Source organism: Festucalex cinctus, chromosome 13 (genome assembly GCF_051991245.1).
Source record: "Festucalex cinctus isolate MCC-2025b chromosome 13, RoL_Fcin_1.0, whole genome shotgun sequence".
Taxonomy (NCBI): domain Eukaryota; kingdom Metazoa; phylum Chordata; class Actinopteri; order Syngnathiformes; family Syngnathidae; genus Festucalex; species Festucalex cinctus.
The window spans coordinates 17,468,304-17,487,500 of record NC_135423.1 but is presented as its reverse complement, the minus strand read 5'-3'; the positions used below and the strand labels follow the sequence as shown (position 1 = coordinate 17,487,500).

At 37.8% G+C, this 19,197-nt stretch overlaps 1 long non-coding RNA gene across 1 annotated transcript; it reads left to right on the top strand.

The window, feature by feature from the left end:
• The first annotated feature begins 1,156 nt into the window (after nt 1–1,156).
• On the top strand, nt 1,157–13,528 carry LOC144033822 (uncharacterized). The gene is made up of 2 exons (XR_013288090.1): nt 1,157–1,429; nt 11,498–13,528. It is a non-coding gene; the product is annotated as an uncharacterized LOC144033822 (long non-coding RNA).
• The last annotated feature ends 5,669 nt before the right edge of the window (nt 13,529–19,197 follow it).

Here is a 19,197-nt window from a genome sequence, read left to right as displayed (position 1 = left end):
AACACACGTCAGACAGGGATGGAGAAAGAAGAGCAGGAGACTTGGAGGCAGTGGGCCGAGTGAATCAGCCTGGTGAAGGCAGGGTGAGGAAGGTGAAAGGTGGACCAGAGTTGAGGAAGCGGCGGGAATTAGCATAGCTGAAGGGTCACTGAAGATTTGCTGCTTGAATGACACTGGAAACGGGACTGCAAAGGACAGGGCGGGCTAAAAGGTACTTAAGACTGTTTTGCTCTAGGAAGAGACTGGAATCAGGCCACAGAGCAAAATCCAAGCTGGAAGCAGAAGTTTTAAAAAAGACTAAAATAGAAACACGACAGATGAGAAAACATGTCAGTCTGTGCACTACGCCGGGGACAGCATGGAAACTTTAACTGCGACGACGACACAGCAAGAGATTCCGGTTAAATATTCATGCTGACAGGCCACTCTGGAAACAACTTGCTTCCTCCTCGACAGAGGGAAAACAGGGAAAAGAAAACCGCTTTCATCATGTGGGATTTTGACACAAGACAAGCGGGCAAGTGTGTCAGGTTATGCTGATATTTTGCAGCAAATTGAGAGAGGATCACGACGTGGCCTACTGGAGGTACTCGTCCAGGCGTGAGGAGAAAGGAATGACGACTGGCAGAAGAACTGAAGCTGTGACTGTCAACAGGGAGGAAATAAACATTTGCGAGACCATTAAAATTACATGGGAACTGCAGCCATATCTATTCTGTGTGAGATAAATCTATTGTTGACTTATACAGACGATTGCATTTTGTATAAACTGTTTTGAAATCGACTTGGAGATACTAATTACTGTCAGTACATCATTTTTTATTTCAACTTGAAGTGGCTTGCTCCAAAAATGTCCCTGTCTTCAAAATTGGTCCAAGTTGGACTGTTTCTAAAGGTTGAGGAAGCACAACACTGTTTTTGAAGGATCCAGAATGTTTTTTTTCTCTCTCTCTCTCTTCCCATTGTAATGGGTCTTAATATCATCAAGGCATTAAGCTAGACAGCCCCGAACTCTGACCTGAATATCCAATTCCTCAAAACCCCACAACAAGTAAACAGGATAGCAAACAGTCTCTCGATCATCCTGAAGACCAGCTTGATGTTGATGAACGTTTGTCCAAGGTACTATCGAGGAGCTCTGCTATACACGCTTGAGTGATGTTGTCGACCTGTGTGTGCCAGCCAAGCTTTTGAAGCCAGCTGCATCTGAACATTTCCCCCCCGCAAATGACACACGGAGCTGCATGTGTTGCCTGGATTCTGCCCACCAGCAACAGAGCTGGACCTGAACAGCGGTGGTGAGCGGGGGCACTGGGAGGAGGAGAATAGGAAGGAGAAAGAAACCAACAGGCAGAAGGATGGGACAAAACTAACATCATGCTCGGATAAACAGAAGAAAGAAAAGAGACTGCCTTGGGTGCAATGAGTGGTGAGTACACATTTGTGTGTTGGGGTGTGTGTGTCACATGAATGACACATTTCCTCTGGATGTTAGTCCAAGCCAAAGGTGAAAGACCCAGTGCTTAATAATGTTCACGACGTGATACAGGTCAACTACACACAAAGTATGAATGCTGCCAGACATGTTTCATTTATTCACAATTGGTCAAACGTTTCTTATATTTTGTCTGTTATTATTATCCATATAAAGCTGACAAAATGTTAAAAACACTTCTAACTACGGAATACTGGAGTTCTAGATCACTGCAAACAACCACAATAATCAATTTGCTACCCAATGTGATGTCAAATCATCTTACATGGTTAGCGCTACAATGGTAACAGTATCAATGGAGGTGTAGCTAATTGTTGTCATTGTGATATGCTGTGGCAAAGGTAACTGATGTTAGTTACACGGACACATGCAATTCCTGAAACCGGCCATATTGTTATAGGCAATATGTTCAAATTTTGTAGTTATTTTGAAAAATTGCTACCAAATAGCTTACTGTTAAAGGTGAAAATGCAAATAGTTTAGGATTTTCAAAATTTCAGGGTGGTCTTAATTGGTCCTGTATCCTACTAAACGAGAACCACCCCTGCACTAGTAAAAACTACTAGCAACCAAATCTCCACATTCAGAACCAAAACAAGAGCCAACTGTAGTATGCTGACCATGTTTAAAACAGTTACTTGAGGATCATTCATGTTTAATTAATCAATTAATCAGACCCTGACACAGAGCAGAAAATGGAAGAGCAAATTTGCTTCTAAAATTTAATTATGTTTGTTCACCAGTCTTTTGAAGTCGTGAACAGTTTTTTCATCTTTGCATATCTAGAAAAGCTCTACTGTACATAAACCAATTTATTATGAGTAGTGAGACCTATTTTGTGACATCCTCCATTCTCACTCTGCCACTTCGACCCTTAAAAAAAAAAAAAACTTTGCCTAGTGGGCCTTTGTCAAATTACATTTTTAGTATATGCTGTGGGCCGCTGAAAAATGGATGTCAGGCCACAAATGGCCCCCGGCCCATAGTTTGGTCTCCCCTTGTTTGCGTTAAGACACCTTTTGGGCCACTACGCAGTTTAAAACCAAAAAAATGGTGCAAGAATTCAGGTCTCCGTATACATTTGGTGGATTTTGTCTCATCAATTTCAAACATGTTGAAGATTGAAGATTCTCGCTCTTTAGCTAGAAAAATTGGAAACAAACAAACAAACAAACAAACAAACAAACTAACTAACTAACTAACTAACTAACTAACTAACTAACTAACTAACTAACTAACTAACTAACTAACTAACTAACTAACTAACTAACTAACAAACACATCAGCCCTCGTATAGATAAACCTGTCTCCTTTCCTAAAACACATAAATATAATGCGTATATGCACACTCACTCTGCCATTCTCGTTCATCCTCTCATGTACTCCTGCATACTTACACTGTAACAACACAAACATGGGGGAAGCTGAGCTGTGGCTGAGGAGAAGTGACAGTCCCTTCATGGCCGCCGGCTTCGTACTCTCAGCGTTGGCTTGTCGTGCTCATAATGAGGTTGTGGAACGTTCCAAGTGTCATACGGATATGGTCCCCACACCATTAGTCTGTGTGTCAGTGTAGCTACTCAATGAGAAAATAAATAACTGGAAATATAATGTTGCTCTTTTTTATATTACGGTGTGTATATATATATGCCTCATTTTGTGATATGTATGCCTCTTCTGCAGAATATTATTCCTTTAAGCTAAAACAATCAAAAGCAATCTTTATGTGTTTTTCTGTACATCATTGGAGCAATATGTAATACAGCAAATACAAACACTGTAAAAGCATTGCTTTGATCCCTTTCTGTAGACAATACCATTGTCAATCAATTTCTTCAAACAGTGCCTGAAGCGCCTTTCCCCCCATGATTGCTACGGAACGTGCGGCTGCCAGACACAGCTCAATGCGCCCCAGTAAAGCTCTTGTTCATGTTGTAAACAGCGGAGGGGAGCTGAAGACATTGACTTGCAAGGTTGGGAAATACAAGCTATTCCTCACAAAGCAGAACATTTTCAGTGGCGGACAATATCAAGATCCTTGCAAAGGACTATTAGGGGTGAGGGCTACTGTTTCATTTTATTGTAGAGGAACGCTCTCATATTTGATTTGGAAATTAGAGTACATGTGATCTGTGTAAAAACAAAGACCTAGACAAAGTCACAAGGTCATCAAGATGGGAAAGGATGGGACTTCACACAGACTTGGGATTCTACTGACTAATCGACTATACTACTCCAAAATGCTGTTTAGAGCATGATGTCGACTAGATGTTAACATATTTTTTGCTTGAGGAAGAAGCAGAGTCTCCAGCAACTGATGAGCGCCCGGAATTAAATTAGTCCGTCATCTTGAATGGAACCCCGACTGCAATGTCATTTTTGCTCTACTTCAGGCTTCCTAAATCCTGGTCCTTGAGGGCCGGAGTCCTGCGGGTTTTAGACGTTTCCAACGCAACTGATTATAAAGATCAAGATCGTTATCAGGCTTCTGCAGAGCTTCCTGATGAGCTGATTATAGGGTTATGTGTGTTGGAGCACGGAAACATCTACAACCGGCTCTACTTGGTTGTTAGTACCATAATGATAAAATACATTTTTCATCAAGAATTTCCAGTTTAATACATTTTGTAGGAGCTTTATTTGTAAAACGTCACTGCCCTGTAAAAAACCACTTAATTTTTTCCATTTTGTCAATTTTTTTAATTTAATTAATTAATTAATTTATTCATTATGGTTTTTTGGGGGGGTGGGGGGGTATGTGGGGTCTGCATTCAGTTTCACCCCATAAACGTAAACATGTAAAATAATAATAATAATAATCATAATAATCATAATAATCATAATAATCATAATAATAAATAAAATAATAATAAAAATAAAAAGGAAATAAGTGTTTTTCACAAGACAAGATATACACGTTAACAATGTTGTTTGCATTCCAGGTAGTGACGTAGCATGGTTGTTTACCAATCACTATCTCCTTCCAAGTAGATGTCACATTTACCCAAGCAGACTGACCAGCATTAAGCGTTGTTATATCTATTTTTAAAACCCGTATTCTTTGGCTTTTGGCGTATTTAGCATTGTTTTTGTGCTTTATGGTGTCTGCTGTATTTTGTTATTTGCGTTTATGTTGTGAATTTTTTATTTAATTATTTTATTTATTTATTTATTTATTTATTTATTTATTTATTTATTTATTTATTTATTTATTCACTTACCTACTTCTTTTTATTAATTTATTGATGTATATTTTATTCACTTGTGCACATACAATTGTTTTTGTTCTTGTTTTACTTATTTTATTCTTTACGGCATGACCTATTTCTGTTCCATGTACAGCACATTGTATACAGTAATGCTTGTTTTAAAGTGCTTTATAAATAAATATTGAGTTGAGTTCTCTGGTGCGAATTTGGCGTCCAGTGGCCAGGTTTCGTCCGTATCTGCAGCTACTGGACAAGATGCATGGTCCAGGCAAGTGTCCAGGGCCTCCTGTCTTTCGTGTCTTTTAGCACAGTTTTCACTAGTGGCCATTTAGGTAATGATGGCTCTGCATTGAGTTTAACCATCGTTTATAACCATATACACCAGTGAGCTGACCTAAAATGACAAGATCACAGCCACGGGTCTTTGAGCAGGTGGACTCTTCCAATCGCATCCTTGCACTGTTTTATTAATTTTCTTTAGGAAAGCTCTGGAAGCTCGTTTTGTTTTCTTTATTCTCCTTTGACTGAAATTTACATTCAAATTGCCTAAACCAGGGGTGTCAAACATACGGCCCGCGGGCCGGATCAGGCCCGCAAATGGGTTTAATCCGGCCCGCGAGATAATTTTGTTAAAAAAAAAAATATATATATATATATATATATATATATATATATATATATATATATATATATAAATTTGTAATGTCCGACTAATTAATCAGCCAGCCACAATCAAAACATATAACTTTGTAATTTCACAAGCAGTCCTCAGATGACCAATGCAACTTGTCCAGGGAATCGTCGTCCGGGATGTCATTATTTTACACACAACTTTAACTACAGTTTGTTTAATTATTATTATTATTTTTTTGTAATCATACACCAACATAAATGTGTTAAATACGACACAAATTCAATTACTGGTAACACAAATAGATATGACAAGGATAAACGTCCTTATAACATCATTAACTGCGCCATGCAGTGCATTCTGGGAACAATATATATGCAAAACAGGTCGATTTCACACGTCCAGAATGTATACCGGCAAAGTGTTGCTGTGTTCTATTTGCATTTGTGTTATTTTTCGGAAAAATATGATTACAATTGAGCTCCGTAATTTAGGTCTGGTCTACGAAAATCTGCGTATAAATGACAGCAATTGTTTTTAAGTTATATACCGTTATTTTTCCGATGCGGCCCACTTGATAATATATTTTCCTCCATGCGGCCCCTAAGCTAGCGTGAGTTTGACACCCCTGGCCTAAACCTAACCCTTACCCTAACCCCAACCATAACCCAATTCAAACCTAAACTCTAAAACCAAGTCTTGACCTTCAAAAAAGAGGTCTTGCAAAGTGAGGACCGGCCAAAATGTCCTCACCACAAAAATGTCCTCATTCTATTGGATAAAGACGTATTTTGGTCCTCAATATGTATTATGTACAAGAACACACACCCCGACACAGATGATTCACACTCTTCTCTATATTCAACAGAAATGTTATTTGAGTAACAAACAGTATATGTTTATTACTCTGCCTGTACTTTTCTATATGCATTTGCTGGAATTGTTCAGTGTCTCAATGTCATATGCTGATAAGGATGCATGAGTTATGGGGGTGCTAGAAGAAGCTATTGTCAACCTCTTTAATCAAGAAGAGAGCCGTGTCGGTATGCTCAGCATCACTTCCAGCATGTTCCCAGTGGGTGTTAGGACTAGCAATTGTCACAAGGTCACTACATTGGGGAGTTCAGCAACGCATTCTCTTAATTGGAGATGAGGAGGCGCGTGTGTGGTCTTCTCATCACATTGAAATATGATTGGAGTCAGCAACTCCAAAAAATAGGTCACCATTCTCTGAGGGCGGACGGTTCTCCCGGATAGGAAGTGGGTTAGCGCCAATCACGAGCGATGTCTGCTATCTTTCACTAAGCAAGTGGAGATGCGTATGAATCTGCAGACGCAATTCTTCATGCAAGAACACACATTCCTTTAAGTCACGGGTCTCAAACTCATATTAGGGGCCACCTGGAGGAAATTATAGTACAACTACCAAGTGGGCCGGACCGGTAAAATCATGGTGTATAACGTCAAAACAATTGGTGTCAGTTATACACAGATTTTCGCTATTTGCAGGGCAGCCCAAAATAGTGGGCTCAACTGTAAATATGCTGTTCCAAAAAAATAAATAAATAAAAAGCATGAATGGAATGCCAGAATGCATTGTGTGTCGCAGTTAATAGTTATAGGACGTTAATTCATGTCATATGTGTTTGTGTTACTATTAGCTGAATTTGTGTCGTATTCAGGATGTTTATGTTTGATTTATTTTGGTCTATATTTTTTTCAACTGTAACTTTAAGTTGTGTGTAAAATACTGACATCCAAGTCAATTTTGTGTCTAAGTTACCTTGCTCATCTGAGAATTGCTTGTGAAATAATGAATTATGTTTTGATTTTGGCCATCTGATTAATTGGTCCGACATTACTCATTTTTCAGTTCATCTCGGGCCGGATTAAACCCCTTTGCTGTATGTTTGACACCCCTGCTTGTAGTAATGTAACTCATTCTTTGATTTACTATTACCATTGTTTGTTGGCCTGAAGCAATTTTTAGCTTATTTTTGTGTCTATTTGAGCTTGTCAGACAGTAACCTAACCAACATTTATTTCATCCTCACATCTTCAGCATCTGCATCTCACAGGTTCTGTTTTGATATTACTGTGAGATGAACTTGAAAGTGATTCTGACTTGGACTGAAATGCATGCTTGATTGCAGATGCACCATCTGGAAGGAATTCATATCACATCCTATATGAATTAATTTGACAGTGAACTAAGCAGAGAAGCAATCTGCAGATGAACTGATGAATATTAAGCACAAGTTTGATCAGACCTTGCGTTGCTCATTCGGTGGGAAAACCTACTTTTTATTTTGCACTTAGCACACTAGTTGCATATTACAAATGAATGCTTTTACTTTTTAAGTGTTTAATATTTGATATGATACAATATATGGAGGCATCAACAGATTCTGTTCAAACAGCAGTTTGGGATTAAAAGCATGCCAGTTAGTGTTTCACATAATAGCCATTTGATGCGAAACCATTTCACAATCACATTTGTCTTCTGTCTGTTGTGTATGGCTGTGCTTTAATGACACAGAAGATGTTACAATAGCTGAAATGGAAGGCTTGCATTCAAATATTAATTTGAATTGACTTTATGCTTGAGCAGCTACTGCTCATTTCGATGTATGACCTTGAAGAGGGAACCTGGCGGAGAGGATAGAGGGAGGGTACAACATGAGTGACAGTGAAAGCTTGTTCTTGGAAAATCATTTATTGATGATTTATTTGGAGGACCTGTCTTAACATCTGTGTGATTAATCATTCTGAAGCAAGTGCACTGACTCACTTACCTCCTTTTACACATATTTAATAATTACAGTATATAATGTAAACACATGTTGAATTGCTTTTATAAAAGGACAATTTAATGTTTATGCCATTTTTTAATCAATGCACTCATTCTGCCCATGACTTTTAAGGTGTGCCCTACATTTTTCTAATTGGGTTGGAAATAATTAAATTACACTGCTGAATGACTAAGCTCCATCAAAAGACAATTCTATGTCATTCTCCTTTGCACATCTTTGGGCCATTTTAACCATTCTCATATTGGTTCTCTCTGAAGTTATTGCGTGAAAACACTCAAAAGAAACATGCTGGAATCATATCAAAGTTACAAGACTACCAAATGAATCAGGCTACAGTCCAGTGGTTCTTTACCTAAGTTTGATCAAATCCCAGGGGTTGGTGAGTCAGTCCCAGGGATTCAGCACAGTGATTTCTTTATTATTTTAATCTCTTCATACGATGTCAAGCAGAAAACAAAAGTGTTTGGACGAATATGTGCGATATCGATTCACATGTGTAATGGAATTAACATATGGTGTTCCACAGGGTTCAATTCTGGGGCCTCTGTTGTTTGCATTGCATTTGTTGCCCTTGGATTTCATCTAAAAAAAAACAAAAACAAAAAACAGCGGTGGTTGTTTTAAAGAGCTGTAAAAATATTGAGTTGAATGATGGGTGTGAGTGTCCTAACTGCATGATTTGCGATGCAAAGTTGAGCAATTCTAGTCCAGCACAACTAGCACAAGTTACACCACGTTTTTTGTTTTTTTTTGTTTTTAAATCATATTTTATTTTTCAATAAAGAATGGTTCGGTGAATGTGCATAGGAAACTGGTGGGATTTAGCACCTCCAACAAGGTTAAGAAGCTGAATCATTGTACAATCTCACCTAATGTACCTATGCATGTGTAATTGTGCATGATGTCATTTTCCAAAATAACACAAATTGGCAAATATTATTTTCATTGTAAGATTCAAAAGTATTTACAAAGGATAATGGCGAACCAGTAAGGAAGTGGATGTGTGCAAATGGTATGTGTTGCTTTTGAGCCAAAAGAGAAACTGACACCAGTGGCGAGCTATTAAAAGCCTCCATTTGAAGAAGGGAAGGGTGATGTGAGTAAACAACTTACTTCAGTCTGAGCAGACAAAGGAGATCAGAAACACACTCAGTAAATGAAAGCCTCCCTGTGCTCATTGGAAAACAAGGTGGGCAGCTATAATTATTAATCTGAATATCATTTTTGTGTGATTTTCCTGTCAGATTCATCATTTTGTATAACCTGTTGCCTTGAATGATCTTGACAGCCGAGTAGGGGAGACCGGGGCTAGTTGTATCACGGGTAAGTTGTCACATTGCAATTTTCTTCTCCACCAGAGGGCGAATCAAAAAAGTGTAACACTAGTTTTCTTCATATAAATGGTCAGGGGTTGTGTACTGTCTGAGAAGAAAATAACATATTGTGAGTTGAGATGAGGGCTATAGTTATCTGTTTTGCACAACACAAAGTAATTTTTTTTCACCTTCATATATTTTGAAACAGGCGTCATACATAGACAAATTCTAGCAGAAAATCATGTGGAGGAGAGAGGAGAGATTCGGGTTGCTTGTCATGCCTCAGTCACTGCTCTGTTTTAAGCTAACTGTAAAATTAAGCTAACTTTGAACTAGAACCAGTTTTAGCCAACAGGGTCGTTTGGGGCAACTTGTCTCAGTCATTTTGGGGTTTGTTGTCACATATGCAAAGAATGGGCAAATGAAAAATGCACCTCTGCCAACTGTGTTTACGCATGGCAGAATTGCTCTTCAGATGATGAGTCTGAAGAATGAGGAATTTTGTTTAATAGGTTTTCTTTCATTGATAAAAATTGATTTTCCAGTTGTTGGAACTACAGTATGCCCACATATCGGAATTGGTTTAAGTTTCATAATGAACCATCCATCCATTAACTGAAATGCTTTAATTTTTTTTTCATTACATTTAATCTCAAATTTCCAGTTTAAGGGAAGCAAAACAGACATTTGAGGCCCGAGAGCTATGACCTACATGCCTGCGGGTCCTAAGGACTTTAATTTATTTCATAATATTTTATGTTAAAGTTTGCTTAATGACTATAGTAAATTGTCAAGATCAATGATAAACAATTTATCTGGCTGGAAAAGCAAACAAACAAGCAAAACAAAATAGGAGAACAAGGATAATTTTTTTTCCTTGTTTTATTACTTCCAAAATCCAACATGACATCTTACCCCATATAGTGTGACAACTTACCCATTGGTGGGGCAACATGTCACATGTTCACTATTTGATAGCTTATAACTCTGCACCGACACAAAGTACGAAAATGACATGAATACGAAAAATAAACCCAAGACTTTGGTCTTTCATCTGGTATACGTTTTGTTTATATATGATGTATTGATTCCAAGAAATATATCAAAGTATAATAAGTGATACAAGTAGCTCCGGTCTCCCCTACTTGTACAACAATAAGAACTTGACTTGCCTTGTAATTGTGCACACTTGTTTGTAAAAGTCTGTATTACAGTGGCAGCGGAATTATTGACTGGATTGGATGAGGTAACCTACGAGTGGATCTTATGGGACAGCACAATACAGTCTGCCTTTCTGTGGCTAGAAGTCATTCTTATCTCAGCCGACACACACACTGCACATGCCATCACTATCCTTAATCTCCTTTTCCCACCTAAACTGTCTCAGGAGACAGCACGAATCCCTAATCAGGATCCAACTTTTTTTCATTTTTTTTAAAAAATGCCCAACTTATCTCACATCACTTCTATTTCTTAGTTACAGTGGAAAAATGAGACCAACAAAGAAACATGGACAATGAAAATAAAAAAATTTCCGATGTTTTGAATTGATTCAAATCCATCCATCTATCTAGTTATCATTTTGACTGCTTATCCTGTGCAGGAGATTGGGGGACTTCAGCCTATCCCAGTTGAAGGCTGGAGGCGTGTGACACCCAAGACAGATTACCAGTCAATCACAGAGACAGGCAACCATTTACACTCACTCACACAGCTATGGGCAATTTAAAGTCACTCAGAATGGGGAAATGCATTTAACTGTGAAGATAATGAGGGTGGCAAAGATGCTGAGTGGTTCGCACATACCATTACACTTAGTTCTGCATGAGGTTGCGGGTTCGAATCCGGGGTTTTGGTCTTTCCGTGTAGCGTTTCTCTAGCTTCCCTCCACATTCCAAAATCATGCACGTTATGTTCCTTGAAGAATCTAAATTATCCTTAGGTTGTGATTGTGAATGTGACTTGACATCTTTTCGACACGAGATAACCTCTGAATGCATTTCTCATCCGCATATTCGCTGTGTTTTATCCAGGCGTGGTGCCCTGTGGCGTTGGGGTTCTGTGATGGTAACCATGATCCCCGGCAGCCACTATATCTGCAGCACTCATGCAAGAGAGGACGACTCCACGAACGATCGAGAGGAGCGAATTTTAGCCGTTCTGGGCATCATCGGAACCATTCTCAATCTTTTAGTAGTCATATTCGTCTACATCTACACCTCGGTCACTTGAGACCTTCAGACGGACTTAAACAAGAACGACTGCCGCCCGCCCAACATCCCCACCGCCATACATCTCTTCAAGTATTTATGGACTTGGAGGGTTAGATCATTATGTGCTAAGATATAGAAGGATCTTTGGCAGTGCGTGCAGCTGAATTGTGGCCAAGTGCAAGTGTATCAATTCACTGCTTTATGAATAGTCCTGAAGACAGGTGCCAAATGTCACGACTGGAATGAGTTCCATGAGGCATCTTCTCTCCTGTATTGAACGTGTCATCTTTAAGACATGCATTTCTATGAAATTGAGATTTTATCTGATGGTGGATTTTACTGTGCTGTTTTTCATACGAGACTCTAAAAGAAGCTTATGTCGGTGTTTTTGTTCATAAGTTTGTTTCACTGCCAGATGAATATTCACCCAAAAGGACCAAACGGACTAGCTTAAAGGCCACTATAAGAACTATTGACTGAAGGACCTTTGTGCCTCTCCTTCCTGCATACGATCAGTTTCTGGAGTGAGCAGCATTTATCAAGAAACGTTTCCATGGACCTCACGTGTCCATACCTGAGCACACCAGAGGAGAGATTCCTGGCAGTGCTCGGGGTCATCGGCATCATGCTCAATCTCTTGCTGCTCGCCTTTGTCTACATATACACATCCATTTGACAAACTGCTTATTCAAATACATTATTAGTATGTGTGTAATACTGTGCATAAGACATGTAAATATCCTTGAGCTAATACTGGGTTCATATCAATATTATATATCTCAAAATGAGAAATTGGTTTCTTGGCTACATATCTGACATTTTGACTGAAGTTTCGCACCCTTCAGGTTGTATTGCATAAATCCATCGCAGTCCAGATGAACATTATGACATGTTTACATAAGCTTGCTTTAGAACCAAGCTGACAGATGTCATCGAATTAACATTGTTTGCGCTATATGCCTTTTCATGTTCAAACCATAAAACACACCAAGATGCAACGAGAGGTTGTTGACAAGTCAGTCAAGTCAGATCGCGCTACCGATGCGCGGTGTCATAGAATAATGGTTTATTTCCTCTTTGAACAGATCTGTAAGGCCGTCACGGAGCACTATCACAGGTTGGAAGGCTTGAAAATGAGACAATGTCACACACATCATGACAGTGTGGTGCTGCGACATGACTTGAAGGTGCAGGATGTTTGCAAAGGAAATGAGCAGAACCGGCGGGAATTATTTGACATAAGAGGGCCGAAAGCGTCTGTGCATGGTTTCTTATCACAAGACAAAACCAAAAACTGTCTGCAAGTGGGTTCCATCTTGAAGTATTGTGCAATTAAAGGAGAAAATGCACATGTCAAGAAAGCGGGAAGAACGGGTCTGAATCTTCATCTGATCCTCGTCATTCTCTTCTCTACCAACAAGTTAAAACCAGAGAAGACATAATAACAACTGGACCTGCACGTGAATCTCAGCAGTAAAGCACATCACTTTTATATTGCGATCAGTACAACCAAATTTGGAGGACAAGCTGACAATGAATCAAGAAGCAACCTGCAAACTCTTCCCCCGCAATGTGATTTTCCTTTTTGGCTTGTGAAGAGTTTTTGATCATCATTACAGTGGAAGCAGCATTGTGCAGTTTTGTATATCTGTATTATTAGATGACAGACTACATTCAGATATACATAAAAAAATCACGACATGCCCATGTCTAGACAAACAAGCAATCCTTGTTTTTCTGCAGGACTGTGCGAAATTCTGAATTTCATCATTCGATTCAATAGATGCATTTGAATTGACTCCACCCTACAGGATTTTAAAGACGTACATAAAACAAGGCATTCTGGGGGGGGGGGGGGGGGGGTGGGGGGGGGGGGGGGCTGTTCTACCATCATATCAAACAATGTCAAAGTTTTTTCAATTTTAATGATCTGTATTATCTGAGTGGGTTTTTAATGTTAATAGCAATACATACTACACTTTAATATTTACTATCATTAAGAATCCTAAGTCCTTACAATAATATGTGTATGAAATTCAAATTGTAAATAGGCTAATATAATGTAAAGCTTCATCGCACTATTGCATCATGAATTTCTTTGAATATGATGGAATTTCAATTATACTTCCTGCAATTCAAATTTGACTCTGTTTGCCACCTCATTTCAAATTGAAATTGAAATTCAGCAACTGAATTAGAACTTAGGGGTCACTCTCAATTCAATTCTGAATATCGCACAGCCCCAATTTCCTGACAGCATGATGAGCTTTTAAGTTTCAAGTAAAACAGAAGAATATTCTGTATGAAGGCCTATGTTACACCAAATATTTGATTATCATCTTGCTAATAGATCACATTGAGGGGAGCCTTGAAAGTCACATCACATGATGCTAAATGTATATCTCAACTGCAGCCTTTTCATAGCTTGGGGCACCAAGTTTGCTTTCCTTTTTTTCTTTTTTTTTTTTTCTTGAGATCTTCTATAAAAACAAGATATTGTATATACATTCAGATGTGCAATATGCCAGATGTGTTCACTCTCTGTTTGTAATCACCTAAAGTTAATATGTCAATAATTCAACTTGAAACAAGGAGACCTGGAAGTTGATGTTTGGTTCGATTATTTCATTTAACTAATTAAGCAATGTTATCATATAACTATAAGAATTAATTGGCATTGCCCAAGCTGTATTTTATTTGTGCGTCACAGTTTACAGAGTCATCTTTTTTTAATTAAACAGGAATTGTCATTGTCATTAAGCGCTACAGCTACAGAATAATAAATGACGATAGCTTGCTAAACTGCTAATTAGGGCTCTTGTTCACAATCTTAATGACCCTTTGCATAAATGTATTCAAATCTATGAAAATCAAGATGTACCCGGAGCCAACTGGTGCCAACCAACAAAGAACGGCAATATACTGTAATTGCATCACTCTTCATTTGTTATATTGATATCGTCATACATCAACATACAAAAGTCAAGCATCTCCACTCTAATAAATGAAGGTTATAAAGCCACTGCAATGTATCATAACTCACAGGTTAATAAAGTCCTCTTGAGTTGTGAAAAGCAAATACATAAAGCATTTTACCAGCTCAGGCGGAGTTCTTACCAATGTGGCTTTTCATAAGTCAACAAAAAATAAAATTAAATTGTATATGTATATATTTTTGGAAAGAAACAAATGAAATATTTTTCATGGAAAGACTTTGAACCTGAGAATTTTCACATTCAAAAGTTTAAGTAGTGCTTGTGAAGACCTCTAACAAGCCGAAAATAAGAACAATTCAGGAACAGTAATTGCTATGATGCTCTTGTTACCGATGGTTACATGACCAAAATGTTCATTGTTATTTATAAACATTTCTTATATTAACTCTTATTTTATTGTTTCCGGGTCTGCGATAAAGAACTATATTACTTTAATTTCCTGAATTAATTTGAGTTTAAATTTGCTTGAGAACATTTTTAACATTACAGGCTCAAAGTTAATAAAAGCAGAAAGCCCAGAGGACAGGTCCGCGCCATCTGCTGTGCCCACAGACACCCAGCCACCCCGTCAATGTACGCGCACACACACAAACACGCACGCACACCCACAGACTTTCAGAGTAAAATAATATTTTGTGTGTTCATGTTGGTGCCTATTTTTAATCACTCTACAGATGAATTTGTGTTCACACCACTAATGGAAAGCGCCTTTGTTGCCACAGGAAAAACAGCTGCGCGCACCTTGGACTGCACGCGCAAGAATGAAATATTAACATTAAACTGTTTCTACATTCTGCATCTGTATTCAGAAATGTTCATTCTGAGTCTGAACCTGTCAGCGACAGGTTCAGATTTCAAGTTTTTTTTATGACGCATTAGATGAATTGATTTTCAGCCTGAGAGGGCATCTTGGACTAAGCCTGTCTGGGACTGGAGAGAAAAAAAACTTCTGCATAAGAGAGTGCTGGAGATATTGTAATTGTTGATGAATATGGAGGAGAAATAAGTCATTGCGGGATAAAAAGAAATACCAATATGCATGGTAAGGAAACATTTGGTTTTAATGAGGTTAATCAAAGGGAAAATAGGGAAGTTGTTGACTTTTTAAAGAAAATGAATATTCACAAAAACAACTTTCAGCTGGAGATTCAGCATGAGTATGATGATTCACTTTCTTTACAACTTTAGTGCTAACTGGGTATATTAAAAGTGTGGCCATAATTTTCCTCAGCCATTAATAAAAGTTATATTGTGTATAAAAAAAAAACAAAAAAAAGCACTGTGTCATTTCCCCCCCAAAACATACTATGCATACGATGGATCAGCTGGATGAAGAGTGTTTCACGCATATCACATCAAAAGGCTTTTTGTCTGCTTTCTGTTTATTCTTGTGTGTATTAATTTGACAATTCATTTGAATTGATGCCAATTATAATTATAATAATAATAAAAGAAAAAAAACAGAATTTAAACTCACGCTATGCAAAAGCACACATCTGACAAACAACGAGTAGGTGCTCAGATTTGTTTCCTGGTTGCTTCACATATTTGCACAGCCACTTGTTTCTAGGGAGCATTCATAGAAGGGAAGCTCATGATGTTGTTTACTTGGCAAGCTGCCATACACAACAGAACAGAAAGGACAGAGGGAACTGACGGGAACACAACAAGACAAAGTCAAACAGACAGGGCAATTTCTCCAAAACAGAATTAGAATAATTATGAGACAACTTTAAGTATGCACATGATTTTTTTTATAATCCATTAGTCTGTAGAAAATGTCACAAGCTTTGTTTTTCTCCAGAGCACTCTGCTTATTCATTGCTTATGCAAAATTGCCACAGGTCGACATTAGTCAACTGTGGAAAAGTAGATTTTTTTTTAAACATTTGCTGATAACTTTCACAGAGAATTTTAACAACTTCATTATTGTTATCATTGTTACTGCAGTTGTTCATTCGATACTACTTTTTCAGACCAATGCAATAGTCACCATTATCAAGTACTGATACCATGCATAGCCCAATATTGATACATAAAACTTCCAAAAAAACAATAACACAATTTTAACAAAAGACCTCTATATATCTCTAATATAGCATTTTCCTTATAATTGCATGGAATTAATACAATGACTGTTCACTTGTTATATTAAGCCCATATCTTGCTGAGCAGCAAATGCTTGCAAGTGTTTGCGAACATAACGAATGTTGGTTTTTCGTCAGGGTTAGTCAAAAACGAGAGGACTTGTCACAAACGTCAGTCATTTTAAATTTTTTTTTTTTTTGTCACCCAGAACATCAAAGGAAGGTTTGAACATGGTCAAAATTAAAAAAACAAAACAAAACAAAAAAAAGATTGCAACCATGAACTATTTGTGAACATCTTGCAAATGTCTTTGCAATTATTTTGTAACCTTGAACGAACACTGATGAAAAACCAATTTACGCAAAGACTCGCAAGCGATCACCGCTCAGTGAGATACTACCTTAAAACTGTATACTGGAGGTAATAAAGTATGGAGGACCAAACCTGCCAAAATTAAAACTAAAATAAATAATAACTAAATATATAACTAAATATATGAATATATAACTAACTAAATAAATAAATAAATATGGATATACAAATATAATTAAAAATCAAATTAAAAAAATAAATATAAATGAAATTAAAAATAACTATATATATATATATATGCGGGCATTCCTAAGCATGTCTTGGGTTGGGCTCCACCATCCTGTTCGCCCCGAGAGATTCTATTGTATTACATTTGAGCTTCAAAATCTGCAATTGCTACCTCCAAAACCAAGGCAGATCATTCTACAAATGTAAAATTAGAAGTGAGGAGAATATGTTACCTTTCTAGGTATTACTTCTGTGATGCTTCTTAATTCAGTGCTTTCATGAATGCACTAACAATATTAGCCACAGAGGGTTTTTGTTTTTGTTTTTTTCTCTCCCCTCGAGTACCATTGCTCTGGAAGACCTGTGCTGTTGTGCGCAACCATGCTCAGCCAGCCAGATAAACTAAGAGTGTATCCTCAGGCACTCCATGAGACAGCCAATGACCTGGCTAATGTGGGTGAATGCCCTTCATACTCACGCACACATGCACGCGCACGCACACACACTAGCCTTTCGAAGCATATCTGACAAAATTGCGGTATTTAATTCGGGGTAACGACACACTTTCATGTATCTTTTCTCTGTTCACCACTGACATTATGTTTTTCTGTTTTCTGCTCAATGCCTTCTTCCAGTTTGCAGTTCCTTTTTAGGCTTTCGTTAGCTGGCCAGCTCAAGCATGAACCTCATTTTTAGCTTTCAGCCCCAAGCCACTGTCACTGAAATAAGAAAATATGTTTTATGTAAACTGAAATATAACGTCCAATTTGCTTGTTAAGCGTTAAGAGTAGACTCCCTCAGAAGTCGACTTAGCCTTGAAAGAAAATCTGCTGTGATTCACAGACTTTGGCGTGTTTGCAGTTCTTACGTTTTTATCCAATTTCTGCAATGACTTGCATAGCGTAATTATTCAGAACAAAACCGTTTCGCTCTACAAAAGTCTAAACACATTTTTACTTTTCATCGTGCAACCCCAGTCCAAAAATGGTTTTCATCCACCACTTCACATGTAATACCTACCACCATACTAATTTGTGAACCTCATGAAGAAGTTATTTTCAGCATGTTTGTGGAGGATATAGCTACAACATCAATTGAAATGCATCGGGGATCTTCAAAAAATGGCAACAAACATTGACTATAACACGTAATATTTCATGAAGCCGATCAATGACGTCATTGATCGATCGGGCAAGTTAAAAGATTCCAGCTGATCACTGATTTTGCCTAAAATGTTAAATATCATCTGATCCCGATCCAGCCAATTAGGTCAGTGTAAAGCCTAGTATTGAAAAATCATCCAAATCACTGGATTCACTTCCCTTGGAATGAGGAACTGTGATGACATTTTCGCTCAACAGCAAGTGGTAAAATGTCCGCCCTCTGAGACGGATAAAAACAGGTGTGTTTTGCTGCTTAATTCACATTCCACAAAGTAATATGAATCATAATCAGAATGCTGTGTTTAGATTAATGTGGCTGTATACAACATATTATTGTACATATTTTGTCTGGGGTTGACTTTTTGAGGTCATGTGATACAAAAACAAAACACTTCATTCAGTAAACACCAAAACCATCAGAGCCATAAACAACAAGGATTAGTCCTACTTTTGATGCACTGTACTGTATATACTGTATAGGCATATGTAACATTCTATACCACTGTAAACTACACCTACTCTAATAAATGGTAAGTGTGTGAATTATTGTTTTCATGAATATTTGTTGTTATCTGTCTGGTGTTTTGAGATTAATAAAGTGGAGCTACTGTAATATTAGAGCTGGTAAGTGGATCAGAAGTGATTATATTCTCCATTCAAAAAAGTGACAAGCTTGGCAAGCTGAACATTTTGGCCGAAGTACGTTTCTGATCAGTTCATTTATACTGGAGCT